Genomic DNA, 19,186 nt, shown 5'->3' on the forward strand with positions numbered 1-19,186 from the left:
GATCGTGAGAGGTGTTAGCTTTTGGTGCCTCGTCCTTGCACAAAAGTACATAGTGCATGACACTTGATGGGTTCTCACACACTTCTCTCATCTCACTTTTGGTGGCAAATAGGACTAGATTTTTCTCATCTCTCATCGTGGAGTCACTCAATTTGGGCTTGTGGCGCTCACTCTCTTTTTGGTGGTTCGCTCTCTCACTATTCTCTCCATGATGGGTGGCTTTCTTGTCAGCGATCACTTGGCTTGGAGACATATGTCATAGTACATACTCCTTTCCTTTCATCTTGAAGCTATAGTGGTTTGTATGCCCGTTGTGGATGATGCCTCGGTCAAATTGCCATGGTCGTCCAAGAAGGAGGTGACAAACGGGCATCGGAACGACATCACACTCCAAAGTGTCTTCGTAAGCTCTAATCTTGAAGGAAACTTGTACCATATGCTCGACTTGGATAGTACCGGAGTCGCTTAGCCATTGAACCTTGTAGGGGTGTGGGTGCTTCATATTGACCAATTGGAGCTTGGAGCATAGTTCTTCACTTGCCAAGTTAAGACAACTACCTCCATCGATGATGACCTTTACGGACCTTCCATTGATGTTGGCCTTGGTGTGGAAGATATGGCATCTTTGGTCTTCATCCTGTTGATGTTGAAGAGTCAAGACCTTGGAGACAACAAGAGCAGGGCTTGAATCTTCGTCTCAAAAGACTTGATTATCTTCATCTTTGTTCACTTGTCGGTGCATGGCCACTTGCTCAAGGGCTTCCATCTCCTTCACTCATGGAGTCATATGTACCATTGTCGTTGAAGATCATGGTGCATTTGTTGGTACACTCGAAAGACTTGTGGCCTCGGCCGCCGCATGTGAAGCACTTGAATGAACTTGTCTTGATGGTCTCATCGGTTGGGGTAGATGCTGATGAAGCTCTTGGCTTAAAGTTTCTAGTAATAGGGGCAACTTGAGGTTGTCAAAGTTTTCTTGTAACTTGACTTGTCGCCGATGCTTGTAAATGGCTTGGTTGAGGTAGACGGTGTTGGAGTCATTGAAGCTTGGTTGTTGGAGAAGCCGTAGCTCTTGGAAGAGTATTTCGCATACTTGAAGTCATCTTGCACTTGTCGTTCTGCCTTGGTAGCTTGATGCACTAGCTCGATGAGGTTGGATTAAGGTTGGAAGTCAGCGATCTTCTTGATGGGATGATTGAGTCCATTCAAGAAACATGCCATAGTTTCTCATGATCTTCCGTGACATTGGCTCGTATCATGGCAATCTCCATTTCCTTGTAGTACTCTTTAACGCTCTTTCTTCCTTGCTTTAGGAGTTGGAGTTTCTTGAAGAGATCGCGGTTGTAGTAGGTTGGCACGAAATGTGCTCTCATGACATCCTTCATTTGCACCCATGTTGTGATTGGTGGTTCACCTCTTGCCTCTCAGTGCTCAATGACTTGTTCCCACCAAATGAGGACGTAATCTTCGAACTCAAGGGATGCCATAACGATCTTCATCTCTTCCTCATAGTTGTGCAAGTGGAAGATTTTTTCAACCTTCAATGCCCATGAAAGGTACTCTTCGGGATCATTGCTTCCGGAAAACTTGGGCATGGTGAACTTTAGCTTGCCGTACCTTTTCCCTTCATTGTGTTGGGGTCGGGGATCGTGACGCCCTTGTCGTGGAGGATTGTCAACCTCATGTTGCTCTTGTCGTGGAGGATTTCCATTGTCTTCTTGTTCTTGTTGAACTTGAGGTTCTTGTCGGGCTTGTGGAGGAGCTTGTCAAGATTTTGGAGGAGCTTGAGGAACTTGATGATGCACTCGTGATTGATAAATCCTCTCTTGAACTTCATCGCGAAGTGCTTCTTCTTGTTCGCGCCTATAGCGGTTGTGTGCGGCAACGACGCGACTTGTGTCGTGGAGTGCATGTTGCGCCTCAACTGCTTGAGCTTCTCGCCGTTGTTGTTGTTGACTTTGTGCCTCGACATCTTGTTCGTCTTGGTGTCGGCGTGCTCGTTCATCCTCTTGTTGGTGTAGATGTTGTCGTTCTTGTGCCTCCACGAATGTAGCTTGGTTTTGACGATGTTGATGCTCTTGCACTCGAAGTTGCTCTTCATGATCGGTGTCGTGTAGGGGATTACGATTTGCTTGACGATCTTGACGCGCGGCTCATCGAAGAGTGTTCGATGTCAGAGTACTAGAGCCGGAGATGGTGTCGTCGAAGTGTCGACTTGAGCGGCTCCGCCTTGAGTAGGATGAAGAGGTAGAAGAGCAGTTGACCAACAAGGCATGAATCTCATCCATTCTTGCATTGCTCTCTTGTTTTTGTTCATCGAGCTTGTTGTCCAAGTAGTCTCTTGTACATTGCTCGGAGAGTCGTAAGTCGATGGTGAGGTTGTTGATGCGGTCGCTCATTGCTTGTTGTTCTTGATGCAAAGCTCGTTGTGCACCAAAGAGGTGGATCTTGGTGACGTAGGAAGACATGTCATCGTCTTGCTCGATGAAGAGTGGGTTGGTAGAAGTACTTGGCCTATCCATCATTCCAAGCCTATATGTGGGTGGGAGAAAGAGAAGAACTTATACCAAATGTACCTTGACCGATGTTGAAGATGGATCAATGATCACTCAAATGTGTAACAAGGAAATAGCACAATTGGTACCAATTCTTGTCGGTTGTCACACCTACACAAATAAAAGCCTTTGGTGGAGCTTGGTTAGGATGGTGGCACAAAATTTGATGCAATTGTTAGTGAGCTTCAATAATGTTGGAAAAGATTCACAAATTTGCAAATGCAACAAGTAGACCAATAGCAAGATATGGTACATGGAAACACACACACGGAAAGATAAATGGGGTCGTGCAACCAAGGTATGAGCCAAAATGTGGAATCCACGAAAATGCTATTGTTGCAAAACACTAGAGAGACGCTAGCACGATTGCACAATAGGCGGATACGAAGCTTATGCACAGCCTACTAAGCAAAAATGCAACGACTTCTATCCCAAGTATGCTATATGTATGATATTCCGATGATATGATCCAAGATGATCGAGTATGATAATCTTAATGTAGTATGATGCTATGGTTCTTGCTTAAAAGCTCTTTTCTTATCTTTCCCTTTTGCTTAAAAGCTTGTTTGGCTCTTTCTCTTTTGAGCTCTTTCTCATGTAAAACTTCACGAACCAAGATAGCAATTGTGTATGCGATGACAACTTTGTGACACAAAAGATGATACGAAGATATGTACCAAGATGATATGGTAAGTATGAAATGGGAAGTATGACCGCTAATGTGCACAAGTGACGTTGCGAGTAATACTCAAAGGCTAGTCTCGATAGGTAAGATAGGAAAAATTGGGCTATGTTTGTTATCAATGTAATGGCAAGGAGTAGACCAAGATGTCGTCGATATTACCGTCGAGGGTTACTCGTTTGTAAGCAAGGATGGATGACAGTGAAGTGGTCGTTGTCGATGGCGAGTCCATGGTGAAGATGAGCAGCAGTGATGTTGATGTCGAACCGTCCCTAAGTAGCCGAAACACGTTAGGAGACGGAAACCGCAACTCAAATTCTCAAAGCAAACGTGTCAAAATTGTCGGAGTTGATAGCGGGTAAGCGATGGTGGTTGCATGGTTGCGGAAAGCGGTGGTGGTATGCGGAAGTAATGGTGGTATGCGGAAGTGTACATGGGCACCGGAGCAAAATTTGCCGAAAGTTAGGCGGGAAATAGGGCGGTGGATGAAAGTGATGCTGTCAGGGGCCGGATGTCCGGGCTTGATGGCCAAATGTCTGGGGTGGCCAGACATCCGGGCTCGGGATCTGTGGATGAACTTGATGAACTCGTGGGGAATTCGAAATTCTGGGGCAAAATTCAAGAGATTTTGTGGATGGAATTGGGAGAAAAGTTAGGAGAAGCTAGATCTACCTTCTACACACAAAATCCGCGGATCAAATCCAACAAAACTTCATCACACCAACAAGTCACAAAAAGATTGGGGGCTATTTTTGTGGGGAATTTTCAAATTTGGGACAAAATCAACAAAACAAGGATAGAAAATGAATAGGGGAGGCTCCGAAATCATGATCAACGTGGCTCAAGATACCAAGATGATCATGAGCAAGCTGGCTCTGATACCAAGATGTTGTAGGGTAGAACCCTAGGTGGCTGATCTTGACTAAAGGAGTGGATCCCGTGATGAACACGAGGAACATGAGTTGAAATCATGAGAGAAAACACGAGAGAATCACTCAAACCAACAAGATTCGATTACACATATGCTAGATCCTCGAAACACAAAGAGATGCAAGATCCGAATCCAACAAAGGACGATACATAGGTAACATGTTCTTCTCTATGAGGAGGTCTTGAGGTCTTCCCGTTAGGGGTCTTGAATCCACTTTGGGAATCTTCTCCGTAGATGCCGTGAACTCCTAAGGAGAAGGGGATCAAGTGGAGATCAAAGCTTCTCAATGAGCTACTACTTCGCTAACCCTAGAAAGAGGGAGGGGTAAGAGTATATATAGTCTAGGTGGAAGAAGGAGTACATGGGCCTCGGCCCTTTACTATACGTAGACAGATGGGGTCGGATGTCCGGGCATCAGGCCGGATGTCTGGGCCTTCCCAAGGGGCCAGATGTCTGGGCTGGCGGGGTCGGTCTCGATGCATTTGGGATGGAGGGCGCCGGATTTCCGGGCTAAGGCCGGACGTCCGGGGCCTGTAGGTACTTGGCGGCTGTCATGGTGGATGCTCCAGGGGCCGGATCTCCGGGACTTGGGGCCGGATGTCCGGGTCCTGGAGACCTCTTTGGATCCTTCCGTCGTTTCTCTTCATCCGTGAACTTGGGGACTTGTCCGTCCTCATGTCCATCTTCGGGAGGGCCTTCTTGGTACCTAATCATGCACAATATTCTGGACTTAGGTAGTAGCCATGTCTCGAGCGGATCATATGGAATATCACTAAGGAAAGAAGCCACCTCATTCTCGAGAGCTCTAGCTCGTGTGATAGGCCCTCTTGGCACTTGGTGAGACGATGGTAGGTCCATAGGGATGACCATAGGATGCTCCTCATCATAAAGTGTTAAAAACAAAGAGGTTAAATGTTCTCACAAAGGAGCGACTTTGAAGAGAGGAATCTGAGTCCCAGTAAAGTCGTCGGAGGAATAATGAGAGGTTCCCTGATAATTTGAGTCGGAAGGATTAAGTGGTTGTCGGATAAGACCCGCCTTTGGAAAAGAGAAGTTTGAGTTCTGAGGCACCTTTTCTCGGCGTTTGTGAGGGGCTGGCGTATTGGGTAAGCTGGCATGAAGGTCTCCCCCTCCGCTGTTCTGGGTTGTACGCCAAGCTTCATGATGTTGTTTCTTCAAAATAAAGTTTGGATCCAAGTAAGCTAAAGGGTGGGAATACATTACTTTCCAGGTCACTTGCCGAACTCTCTGTATTGGCAAAGGCTCTGAGTTGGAGGAAATAATAGTTACCTCTTCAGTGTCTGCTTGGCTGGTCTCTGCGTCATGTGAGAGGGGTCAGCATCAATAATATGTATAAAAAAGGAACCAAGAGAATCAAGTTCTACCTCCGACTCATCATCGTTCTGTGCAAATAGCTATGTTGTGTATATTTTCTTCTTGGCGGGTCTCTTGGGAGCCTTGGTCTTTCTCGTGGCCTTTTTAGCCGGTTTATCTTGAAGCTTCTTATTCCAAAAAGGAGAGTCGGACTGCAGAGACTAGAATAATAAGGCAAGTGCAACATATGAGAATAATGAATAAAGTAAAAGGGGCTTCAAATACTTATAGCTAGATCCGTATTAAGAACATAGAAGGGGCTCAGACCTGTTTTGCTGCGGTTTTCTAGAATTTCTCCAATTAATGACTTGGTCATTTTGTTGAGGTCCTTCTCTTCAAGAGATGTCGAGTTATACCGCAAGGGGTCGTTCGCATCGCCTATGTATGTGCAAATTAAGCCGGGGCAGTGGCTTAAAGGCATGATTCTTGAGCTAACCCAACATCGGACCAGGTCAATACCGGTCAAGTCGTTTGCCATCAAGGCCCTTATCTTAGTAAAAGTGGGTCCCTACTTGGCTCATTCGGCAGAGCTGATCCGATCTAGAAGTGGGTGCCTGGGGTTAAGCCGGTGGATACGGAAACCCGGTAGAGGATTTTTCACCTGCCGGAGAAGTGTCTTGGCAATAAAACCAAGTATGGTTCCAGTCTTTGGGGTGACTATGGAGCACAGCTGAAGGAAAGACGGTGTCTCTTCGCCTCTGGATAGAAATTCCACCAAGTTTAAGGCTAGGCCCATCTGTCATCTCTGTTTGGCAGTTCAAATAGTAATACTCTCTGAAGAGGTCAATACTGGGCTCCTCTTGAAGGTATACTTCACGAAAGACTTGAAAATGCTGATATTGGAAACTGAATTGGGTCCGATGTCTTGAGGGTGAAGTTGATAGAAATTCAGGGCGTCACGAAAGAATTTTGAGCCTGTCGGCATTCTGGGAACGGGGGTACCCAGACTTTCCTACCTGTGGCCCACGGCATGGCTCTGTCAATGGCCTGGTACAGCCCAGCTTTAGCAACAACAACCCAAGACCCTCGCGAGGGGCCAAGCCTCGCGAGGCGGACACCACCAAGACCTCCCTGGGGGGCAGTCTCACTAGGCTAGCTCCAGAGGAGCGGAGATATCAATGCAAGGTGCAACTTGCAAGGTTCATATGATGTGAGCCATGACGACCAAGGTCAGGCGGGCGCCAGCGGGCGCAGTGTGCCCATTTCCTCTTTGGTGCTAAGGAGGCAAGCACAGGCGTGGAGTCCCGAGGCGTCAAGCAAAGGTTTCCATTTCAGTGCAACAAGACCAAGACTGCCAGGACGGCAAGACGAAGGTCACCATGGAGCCCAGCGCGACGTCGCGACCGGGAGCTTTTGCAGGTGAAGACTACTTTTGTCAGGATAGCATGTACTAGTTGTCTCCCTTCAAATTTGGCCGTTGAGGGATTCCTTCCCGCCTTTATTTTGGAAGAGGACCAAGGCCACTATAAATAGGACTTAGCCACCACCATAGAGGGGACGGGTCATTCAGATCATCCTCACGCTGACCAGCTCATCGAGCGCAAGAACACCTCTCCTCCTGAGGTTGTTCTCCATTGTACTAGTTCATCCTCAGCCCCTCGCGACCAATCCACCATAAAGCAGGAGTAGGATTTTACACCGCAAGGTGGCCCGAACCTGGGTAAACTGCTGCTTCTCTTGTCCGTTGGGTTCGTTGAGTTAGGCCGTGGGATCGGTAAGCAGGTAGGTTGGGCAGGACGAGTTCTTTGCACACACCCTAGTGTTTGAACCTCTCAAGACCTGCGGAATGCTGAATCCCATTTGGTGCACCGGGTAGGGGTGTGTGGGAGATCCGCCACTCCATCCGCAACGCTCTATTGTTCGACTCTCACGGCGGACGTTTCTCCATCGACCGGGCCAAGGCGTGCCCTCGGAGGAGCCCGGGGCCTCCGAGCCTTCGCCCCCGCCCTCCGACGGGTGTAGTGCCGCCCAAGTTCAGGCCAGAGATGCCGCCCCACTATGACGGCGCGACGGACCCGGCGGCCTTCCTTCAGGCGTACGGGGGAGCCGTTTGGGAGGCCGGTGGCGATGACAAGGTCATGGCCAACTGGTTTCCCATGGCCCTCGCGGGCGCACCACGTGCCTGGCTGCTCAGCCTACCATGATCTTCTATGGCCTCCTGGGAGGAGCTGCACGGCCTCTTCGTCGCACGCTTCACGGCACCAGCACCCCACGCCGTTGCAGCTCTCCTCGGTGGCTCGCAGTCGCCGCCCTCGGACCGCCATGCCAAGTAGTTCTTCCATCAGGTGAGCGCCGCCCATGTGCATCAGGGAGCCCCTCCGGGACGGGCGGCACCCAAGGCTGACCTCACATTCGACTCAAGAGATCACCCCGTGACCACCGCGGGCACCGGAGCGCTCCCAATGCTCTTCAGCCCCACCATCTGCAACGTGGCGGTCACCAAGACCCTCATCGACGGCGAGGCTGGCCTCAATGTACTCTATGTGGAAGCTTTCGGCTTGCTTCATGTGCCGCATGGCCGGCTCCACCCCACTGAGCCCTTCTCTGGAGTCGTTGACGGCTCCACCTGCCCCCTAGGGCAGATCCACCTCCCCGCCACCTTCGGCACCCGCGACAACTACCGCACCGAGCTCATCGACTTCGACATCACCCGCATTGGCCTCCCGTACAACGCCATCCTCGGGTAACTAGCCCTGGCCAAGTTCCTGGCGGCAACTCACCCCGCCTACAACCTCATGAAGATGTCAGGGAGCAACCGCATCCTCACTATGGCTGGTGACACCAAGGAAGCCATGACGACCCTCAAGCTCGCCTTCAGGGCCGCAGCGGCAGCGCGCCCGGCCGTGGGAGGGACCCAGAGGCCCAGGAGCTGCGCCGGCAAAGAAGAAGTAGTTGTTCTCTCAAGATCGTTGCGAAATGAAGCAGGTCTTGGTTGACGAAGATGGGGCATCCGGCGCCACCTTCACCATAGGCGCCAACCTTCCTCTAGACCAGGAAAGGGCGCTGGCCAACTTCTTGCACACAAACAAGGAGGTGTTCACGTGGGAACCCAAGGATCTGGTCGAGATTCCAAGGGGGATAATCAAGCACCACCTGAGGGTGTGCCCCAACATGCGCCCCGTGAAGCAAAACGCGCGGTGACAATCCATGGAGAAGCAGTCTTTCATCGTCCAAGAAACCCGCAAACTACAAGAACCTGGTGTCATTCGGGAAGTGCGGTACCCGGAATGGCTGGGGAACCTGGTCGTTGTCCCCAAGAAAGGCGGGAAGGAATGCATGCACTACAAAAAAAGACACATCCGTGACATTTTGGGCCAAAGGAAAAAAAATTATCATACTTATGACACTTCTATGACAATAATTGTGACAAAACACGGTATCATCATAGATGTGGTGGGGTCCTACTTCTATGACAAAAAATCATGACAGAAAATGGGCTTTTCGTCCTGGGCGGGCGGTAGACGCATTTGCATGACATTCTTTGGGTCGTCCATGATGGAAAAAACCATGGTAGAAGCGAGGGCGAGGAAAATATCGGGGTGTTCCCCGTTACGGCGAGTGGTCGGGGCCGAGCGATGCGCGTTTCTCTCGTAAACGCACGCGCGTGGGTGCGAGGCGTTGGGCTCTAACTGAACCCGAGCGAGGCGTTGGGCTCGAATTGAACCCGAGCGATTGCACTGCAGGCTACGCGTTACTGAACCCGAGCGATCGATCGATGGCTGTTAACTGAACCCGATCGAGCGATTCCTTCGCTACTGCTGCTAACTGAAGCCAATCGATGCTGCCTCTGGATGAACAGTGAGTGTTGTTGGGGGGTTTGGATGAACAGTTCCCGGTGGGGGTGGATGAACAGGACCCCGTGGTGTTTCCTCTGGATGAACAGGACCCCGATCGATTGAGTCGGTTGGGGCTGGATGAACAGGACCCCGTGGAGGGCTGGCTGAACAGGACCACCCTGTGGAGGGCTGGATGAACAGTAGATGGTGGAGGGCTAGATGAATAGTAGCCCATGGAGGGGTGGTTGAACAGGAGCCCGTGGAGAGGGCTGGTTGAACAGTAGCCGGTGGAGTAGCGCGCGGTGGAGGCTGGATGAATAGGAGCCCGTGGATGAACAGTTGCAGGTGGAGGCTGGAGGAGGTCGACGGTGGATGAACAGTAGCCCATGGAGGCTGGAGGGGCTCGACGGTGGAGATGAACAGTATCCCGAGGAGTCCCGTTTTGCGGTACGCCACACCCCTCCCGATGAATAGGACCTCTGTTTCGACCGTGGCGCTCCAACACAAGTCCGTTTCCTCTGTTTTAGGGTACACCACACCCCTCCCGATCAATAGGACCCCCGTTTCGACCGTAGGAGGTCCATTTCCTCTTTTTTGCGGTACTCCAGACCCCTCGCGATGAACAGGATCCCATTTCAACCATGGCCGGTCGAACACAAGGTCGTTTCCTCCGTTCTACAGTACGCCAGGCCTTGTTTCCATCGGCTGTTCCGTCCAAGCCCTCCCGATGAACACAACGACGCATTCCGTTCCGACCCAGCCGGTTGGCTCCCCATGAACACAACGACGACGCAGTTTCTTCGTTCCGACCCATCCATGTACACGAGCCCTGGCCACACGTATGCGCGAGTAGGCGTTTGAGACCCTGCCCGTATGTACATTCATGGTCATATTTTCTTTCTTGCACACTGGCCGATGTACGTACGTGTACATGCTACGTGCGCGCCTCTACTATGACACGTACGCGCCTCTACATCAACCAGTATGTATGTACACGTTCGCGACCAGAATGACAACGCTACGTACGCTTCGACTACATGGGTCCCGATTGTCAGGCACTTCCTTGCGTGCGAAGATGTAGCTGGTGGGACCCAGCAATCAGGGGGGCGAATCACTTTTTTGGCCCAGACGCACTTCCTTGCGTGCGAAGATGTAGCTGGTGGGTCCTAGCAGTCAGGGGGAAACGTCTTTTTCACGAAATACAGTTGCATATCCGATGGGTCCCTTCTGTTAGGTGGAGGAATAATTATTTTGCGTGTAATAAGGAGGCACTTCCTTGCTGCGGCCGTGGACCCAGCTGTCAGCCTCTCCGTGTCCAGTCCACATCCGATGGAAGCCGTTCCTTGACCATGTTGACCACGCCGCGCCGAGAGCACCAGGGCGGCGGACGACGGTAAGGCCTAGGAAGGGGACGACGCGGAGCCGGGTAAGACGCGGCAGTGGAAGCCCGCGCGGAGAGGAGTACGGGGGTTCACTGGTTCGGCTACGGTGTGAGGTTGCCGTCGCCATAGGGCCTGGCCAGCGATGGGAATAGTAGGGGCGGTGAGCTCCGCGGCAGCACAGCCGGCCACGGGAGGCAGGAGCATGCGGCACGACCGGCGCAGCTTTGGGCGGCTGGAGTAAGAAGACCAGAGGTTGAAGAAGCACTACGGCTGTTGGATGGACATCGTACGGTCATTGGAGCTAGAATCGTTCATATTGACTAAGTTGACAAAGCACTCCGTCCCCGTCAACTTAGTAGGCCCACAAGTCAGCCACCCACCAAGGTGGGTCCCAACTAGCTGTGGCAATATTCATTTTTTGTGCGTAATAAGGAGGCACTTCCGGTGGGTCCGAGCTGACAGCGAGGGGAACGTTTTTTTCGTGAAATATGGTGGCCCGTTCGGTGGGTCCCAGCAGCCAGGGGGAACATTTTTTTTTTGCCAAATACGGTGGCCCGTTCGGTGGGTCCCTGCTGTCAGGTGGAGGAATAATTATTTCCACGTAATAAGGAGGCACTTCCTTTCGGCTGCCGAGGACCTAGCTGTCAGCCTCTCCACGTACATTACTCTTCTGATGGAAGTCATTCCTTGACCACGTTGACCACGCCGCGCCGAGAGCACCAGGGCGGTGGACGACGCCGAGGCCTAGGAAGGGGACGACGCGGAGCCGGGGAAGACGCGGCAGTGGATGCCCACGCGTAGAGGAGTATGAGGGTTCGCTAGTTCGCTGCGGTGTGAGGCTGTCGTTGCTGCAGAATAACAGGGGGTGTGGGTGAGTAGAGGAATGGCCTGGACAATGATGGGAGTAGTAGGGGCGGTGAGGCCTCTACGGCATCGCAGTCGGCCATGGGAGGCAGGAGCACGAGGCACGACCAGCGCTGCTTTGGGCGGCTGGAGCAAGAAGACCAGAGGTGGAAGAAGCACTACGGCCGTTGGATGGACATCGTACGGCCACTAGAGCTAGAATCGTTCATATTGACTAAGTTTACAAAGCCCTCCATCCCCGTCAACTTAGTTGGCCCACAAGTTAGCCTCCCACTATTGTGGGTCCCAGCTAGCAGGGGGTATTTAGTTTTTTGTGCGTAATAAGGAGGCACTTCCTTGCGTGCGAAGATATAGCTGGTGGGTCTGACCTGTCAGCGGTGGGAACATTTTTCGTGAAATACAGAGGCCCTTCCGGTGGGTCCCAGCTCTCAGGTGGAGGAATCACTATTTTGTGCGTAATAAGGAGGCATTTCCTTGCGTGCGGCCATGGACCCAGCTGTCAGCCTCTCCACGCACAGTCTACTTCCGAAGGTGTCGTTCGTTGACCATGCTGACCACTCCACGCCGAGCGCATCCAAGGTGGTGGACGACGGCGAGGCCCCGGACAGCAACGAGCCCGAGATGGGAAGACAAGGGAGTAGAGTCGCAGTCGGAGAGGTGTACGAGGGTTAACTGGTTCTGGTGCGGTGTGGTTCAGCAGTCGGTGGAGATGAACAGGAGGTGTGGAGGGGTGGAGGCGGGAGCAGGTGGTCCCGGCGGCATTCGAGGAAGAAGATGAGAGATTGAAGATGGTGCCGGTCGTTGGATGTAAATCCAACGGCTAACGACGTCAGAATCATTTATTGACTAAGTTGACAACGACTTGCATTGGCTTCGACCTATTGGCCCACATTTCAGCCTCCAAAAATGTGGCACGTATTCTACCCATTTTTCAGAATTTAGAGTCTTTTTTGCGGGGTAGAATTTACAGTCCATTTGATCTCTTTTTTTTGAAATACAGTCCATTAGCTGGGCTGGGTGAACAAAGAATGTAGCGTCCATGCGGCCCATTTATGTTTTTCTTGAAAAATTACAGGCCATTTGCACTTTCTCGAAATACACGATTTTGCTGGGCTTATTCTAATTATAATGTTGGGGTGGGCGCAGCAATGTTATCAAAAAATAAACAGGGGCTGAGCATTTTGTTCCATATATATTTTTTAATAATAAGTGATTTATTATTACATTGGTCCTTAAATCTTACCAAGCTTTTGTACACAATCACCAGGATTTTCGTTGCCAAAAAAATCTAGGATTTTATTGTTAAGAAATTATTTTTATAAGTTAATAAGATGTGGGATATTGTTTTCTTACCTATGTAAGTATATGTTAAATATATGATGACAATAACAATAATATATAATACATATAAAACAATTTATATATATATATAGTTAGAAGGGAAACATAAGTTGGACCAGGCGTTCCTATTCTTATATAGAAAAATAGAACAGACCTTTGCGTTTTCTTCAAAAAAATACATAAATTGGGTTGCCAATGTTTCAGGAAAAATGAAACCTCGGATGGAAGGTCCATAGGCTGGTCGATACATGACAGCCCTCAAGAAAATACAAACAAGCCTATGGACCTCCCATCCGAGGTCGTGCGTTGTGCATGTTAAAAAAGAAAGCCTAGACGGGGAAGCCCAAAACCTAGCTGATACTTGCCACCCCAGTGACAGTAAATGATACCTGCCAACTCCCCGGCTTCGTTGTGAATTTATCTCCTATAGTAACTACGTTGAAGAACCTAAAAATGTAACTATGTTGACAAACCCATGGGCCCCAACGTTAGTATAGCATTAGGAGGAAGTATTTTTTTGATGAGGCACTTGCTTGCGTACGGCCATAGACCTGGTGGGTCCCGACTATCCGCCTCTCCATGTACAGTCCTCTCCAGATTCCTCTTGTTTGTTCAGCATGTTCACAATGGCAAACAGCGGCATCGCGGCGAGTGCACAAAGGCGCGGGAGAAGATCCGACCACCTGAGGAAGTGCCTTATTAGTAACGAAACAACTAAACTAGCCTAGTGGCCCAGTGACACTACCCGACGGTTGTTCCGCCCGGGTTCGATTCCACCTGTGCAGAGAAAATATCTCCAAAATTTTTGCCTCTGCCTTTATTGACATGTGGATCCCAATTGTCATCTATGCACACCACGTCCAACACTTACCAAAACTTCATCCCTCATTTTCTTTGTTTTTCGCACACTCAACATTTTGTGGGCATCTTGAAAATAGCATATCTTTTTGACTATGCATCATATGAAGATGTGCTATGCATGAATGTTGATCAGCATGATGTTAACTGGCTGGTAGTTCCAGTTTTGACCATGAATAAAACTTCCAGCATGATGTTAACACTGTTTGAAAAGGCAGTGTTAATATAAATGTTCTGCCTCTAAAAGTTGCAGTTTCTTATCTGAAACTGAACTTGGAGTTTCTTATCTGAAACTGAAACTTGCAGTTTCTTCTCTGAGAATCACCTGTCAGTGACCGAAAGGCAGGGGAACCTCTCCTCTCCATCATCTCCATTCCAAAACCACTGTCTCGCCTCTCCCTCTTCTCTATTACAAGACCACCGTCTCTCCTCCCATCTTCCAAAGCTAGTACCGAACCACTCAGAAGGACATCTATGGAGGGGATGCAGCAGCGAATCAGGCAGATCGCCGGTGGCGACCAGGCAAAGTTAGCCAGGTTGAAGGAGATCCTTTATTGGTTTGACAATGAGTGGGAGATTTCAAGGATGGTGAGGGCCATGTGGCAATGTATGTGAAAGAGCAAGACGACGATGAGGGCGGTGATGTACTCCCGAGGCAAAAGTCAGGCGGAGGTGGTGGTCGTACAGGTCGAAGGTCGAGCACCCAGAGGATAACGAATCGATTGAGTACGGTGTGCCGTTCGTGAGGGTGCAGAGCCAGCCAGAGCCACAGGAGTATTCGTTCTCCCACCACAAGAGGAGACTGGATGGCGCGACATCGCTTCCCAGCCGTTCTCCACGGTTGCCTCGACGCTCGCCTCGTTTCAATGGTAGGGTTTAAGGTAAGCTTCGCACTAGCCTAATCTTCCATCTGCTCATGCTTACAATCAGTGTGACAACGAATAAAAATCATGCTTACAATCAGTCTCCGAGTACTACGCCAATCACCCTAAAATAGGTCTGGACCTTTGGATCAAAGTTGTGACACTGTGTACAAATAAAGAAAAATAGATTGGTGTTTCTTTCATAAAAGAGTACACCCCTAGAAAACTGCGAATATAAGCTATTAGTATTTTTTTAAGTCTAAGCTACTAGTATTTGGTTAGAGGATTTTCTTCCGAGAAAGATCCATCCACAGTGAGCGCCACACATCCCACTGATGGTGGTGGATGCCGATGCTTAGATGGAGCAGGGTTGGTGTCGGTAATTTTTACTTGGCACCTCGCACTCTGCATATATGTCGGTTCCATCCGTACATTTGTGCAGTTCCACCAAAATGCAACTGAATAACCCTGTTTGCACAGATAATGAAAAGGTGTGATTAGATTATAGTGGCACTAGTTGATGAAACATACACTAATAAACAGAAGAAAATATTACAACATACTGGAGAGACCCAAGTCTCCCCGATACACCTTCTGTCGGTGATGAACATCAGTGTACAGTTGTAGTACAAGGAGGGGCCTTGAGACATTCAAATCTCTATTTTTGTGCAGATCAACTAAAATTAAGCACCCCAGTTTGCAGAAACACTTAAACATTAACAATGGGACTAGTTGATGAAACATACATTAACAAAGAGAAGCACTTTCTTTATCTACATTGGAAATGAAATGATAGAGAGGACACTCGCTCTATTTTAACTGTATTATTACTTCATTTTATCAGCGACACTAGGGTCGAGTATGTGGCAAACAAGGTGTACCGTGCATCGCAAGGATGATGGCCAGGGGTGCTTAGACTGGGATGCTGAAGCTGGCTCTTTTAGTCCTTATCTTCCCCCCTGATGTTTCTATGGTAGCATTTGGGTTGTAATCCAAACTTGGTCGAGCTGGTGCTGCATCCCCCTACCTGCCTAGCTTATGTGGCGAACTTGTCTCCTTCTAGTACTCAGTTCGTTCTAGTAGTAGTTGCATAACTGCCCCTTTACACTCAGACGTTGTCGGATAATGGTTCTTTATGGTTGGGTTTCTTTAATGAAATCGGAGGGAACCCCCTGTTTCGATACATTAAAAAAACAGTGGCACTAGCGGTGCCAAAACATTGCCTCAAATTAATAGTGCCACTAGATTTAGGTGCAAAATAATAACATTACTGCTTTGTCATGGCAGGAACAAAACAGTAGCACAAGAGCAGGATCAACATGCAGGATCTTTGGCAAATGGTCAGACCAGAAAGGAACATACCTCGTGATGGGAACCATATCTGCAGTCAACGCCATCGTAGAAGGGATGACACCAGTCACGAACATGGATGATTCAATTCATGGGACCTTTTGGTGCAGTTCACCTAAAATGAAGCAATGTCCCATGAGCTAGCAGCTTCTTCTTCTTCTTCTTTTAAGAAAAGGGCTCCAGCCCCGGTTCCATTTCCATCAGAAAATGAAACCCACAGAGCTTCTTCTTCATTAGTTGCAATAAAATTGAGCAACATCAAGGTTGGTCATGAAGCTCCTGGAGAGTAGGCGGACCAGGACAGTTGCATCTCTAACGAAAAGAAGCAACTTATCTTAATGGGAAATTTAGCAGGACATGAAAAAAAGTGCCATTGATTCATATTACTGGAGGCATTACATTGAAAACAACATTGGTTTAACGTGTCCTTACTTTTAACAGTGCGACTGCTACATTTCACCAGTGGCATTACATAAGAGCAGCTCGGGGCAACAAACATCAGAAGAGGATATCTGGGTTGGTCCCATTTTTGTTCGGTATATAGCCACCTTATACTGTGTGAGGCTAGCAAATCTAGTGTTGGACTTACTCTGTTGGCTTGTCCCCCAGTCCCCACTTTCTTTCCTTTTTCAACTAATAGATGGGTTTATATTGAGTTTGTACTACGTTCCCTTTATTTCCCTATTAGACCTAGAGACCAGTTGGATAGCCAGTCTCTGCTACTTTCCGCCCCCATTATTTCCTCTTTTGATCAAGTCCTAGATTCAGGTAACAAATCTTCCCCCACCCCCACCCCCTTTCTTCCTTGTTTGAACCAAGTACTACTAGATTCGGGTGCATGAACTAGTTTTACCTCTTAACAGTAAAAAATTAGGTGGTTTACGAACAGCCGGTCGGTCCTATCTACACGAGGGGGCCTGAGAAATAGTAAAAGATACAAATGCAACGACGTCAGGAGATCGGGAAGTAGAGCAAGCCCGGTTTCGAAGGAAGTTATACCTGAGGGTCGCCGGGATGTCGCTAGGTGGGCGGCGGGAGGCCGGATCTTCCCACACTACAGCAGCAAGGAAGAAGGGGTGGGAGGCCCTCCCTTGCCAGCGATGATTGGGAGAGAACAGCAAGGCACGCTGATCGGGACGCGCCGACAGTGGGTAAGAGCCGTCGCCGAGGATGACCACGTGAACGTTGCACCTTCTCACCTTCCCCGACGGAGAGGATCCGGCTGGATCTGTGACCAGCGGTGAGTAGAGAGAGATTGTGTGGCCACCGCTGTCGTGTTTAGATCTGGAGAGGACGAGACAATGTGAAGAGAGAAACACTAGCAAGCAAGCGCGGAGGCTCCTGCCTATATAGCAGAGTACTCGTTTTCTTTTGTCTAGCGACTGGAGCCGGCTTGACCTCGGCAATGACTGTCGAGAAGTCTTCATGCACGTGCCCCGGAGGCGCAGTTGTCGTCATTTTGATCTGAAGCACCGGATTATAACATATAACATGAAAAAATGCCACATGACAAGAAATCATAACCTCACTGCCAAAGGAGACAAGATGAATCCCGATGGACAAACTAGACGAGGATCAAAGCTCAAATTAAAGATAAACTCGTAGAAAAGGGGTCCATCGATAGATGTCCTAATTAACATAGCCGGCTTGACCTAGATGGCAGCCGAGTAGTCTTCGTGCATGTGCCCCCAATGACTAGCCCAACTCAGTTGTCATTGTTCAACCCTCGCAGTGATCCGAAGCACATGACACCAAATTTTGCGAGATGACAAGAAACCTTTTTTTAGATTTCTCACCAGAACTACAGCCCCGTACAACACAGCCTGCACGATATGTAGACGATAGCCAATCTAGGCGTGTCTGCTGGAGTCTGTCACATGCATGGACGAACTGTTCTTCCGTGTCTTGCAGGGATCATCCAGGTACCAACGTATGTACTTCTATTAACTCACCCGACTTGAGTGTGCCTATGTTCGGTTCTCAATTGCGGTCCCACATGTGTGTGTAAATGCAATATGACGCGCGTTCCATTCGGAGAGCGGCATGCCAGACCGACCGACCGTCTGGGGTGCGATGCGAACGCGGCGGACGTGTTGTATACTCCGTACATGTGTACCGCCGTTTTCTTGAGGCTTTGCTACATGGCGCAATCCATGGATACAAAATTAGTATACTGTACTACTCCCTCCATTCCTAAATATTTGTCTTTCTAGATATTTTAACAAGTGACTACATACGGAGCAAAATGAGTGAATCTACACTCTAAAATATGTCTACATACATCCGTGTGTGGTAGTCCATTTGAAATGTCTAGAAAGACAAATATTTAGGAACGGAGGGAGTATTTAAAAGTCGAGGGCAGGGCTTTTCCCGCACGGTAGGCGGGGCAGTTCCGCCTAGTCAGTTCGACAGAGACACGAGAAGATGAGGGAGTAGGCTGCTACAAACGTAGGGCTGTGTGATTTGACACTGAGTTACTTCTGGACAGGTGGGGCCCGGTGATTTGGCTTGCCATTATCATTTTAACTGCGGCGCTACGACCGGCTTGAGTCTCCCGATTCCTGACCACCTCCATACAGGTGCCTCTCCCGATGTTCCACCATGTACAGGCTGGCTCTTGCTTGGGAGCCCACTCCTCCACTTTTTCCTTGCCTCTTTCCCCCAGATATGCAAAAATGCCATGTAAAGTGGGCTTATATCCCACTATTGTACTTGATCCTACAGGTGCTAAGCCTGCCACATAGGCATAAAGTATGATGTGGCAAGTTAATTAAGAAGATACAGACTAGTTTGGTGACCCCAAGGAGAAACGGTGACAAGCGTGTGTACCTAGATGAAGCAAACTTAGCAACAAAAAACTAAGCACCTATGCATTGGGGACTTGAGTTGCTAAGCCATTTAATGCCCATAGCACCTCATCTAAGCACCATTTCATTGGAAGAGCTCACTCCTTGGCAAATGCAATAAATACTACGAAGAAAGAGATAGAGAGAAGTAAACAAAAAATACTCTTATAGCCAACCTTATAGCTAACCTTGTTGTATGAGTGACTAAGTGATGACTATGTATGACATGCCAACATCAGATAGCCTAACTCACCATGTTAAATCTCCAAGGGCGTGGCCGCGCGAGCGAGGCGGCAGTCGTGGTAGGCGCGACCATGATACGGGCTGCTGGCAGCCCTTGGATCTGAGATCGAACGGTCGCATG

The sequence above is a fragment of the Triticum aestivum genome, chromosome 4A, assembly GCF_018294505.1.
Source record: "Triticum aestivum cultivar Chinese Spring chromosome 4A, IWGSC CS RefSeq v2.1, whole genome shotgun sequence".
Taxonomy (NCBI): Eukaryota; Viridiplantae; Streptophyta; class Magnoliopsida; order Poales; family Poaceae; genus Triticum; species Triticum aestivum.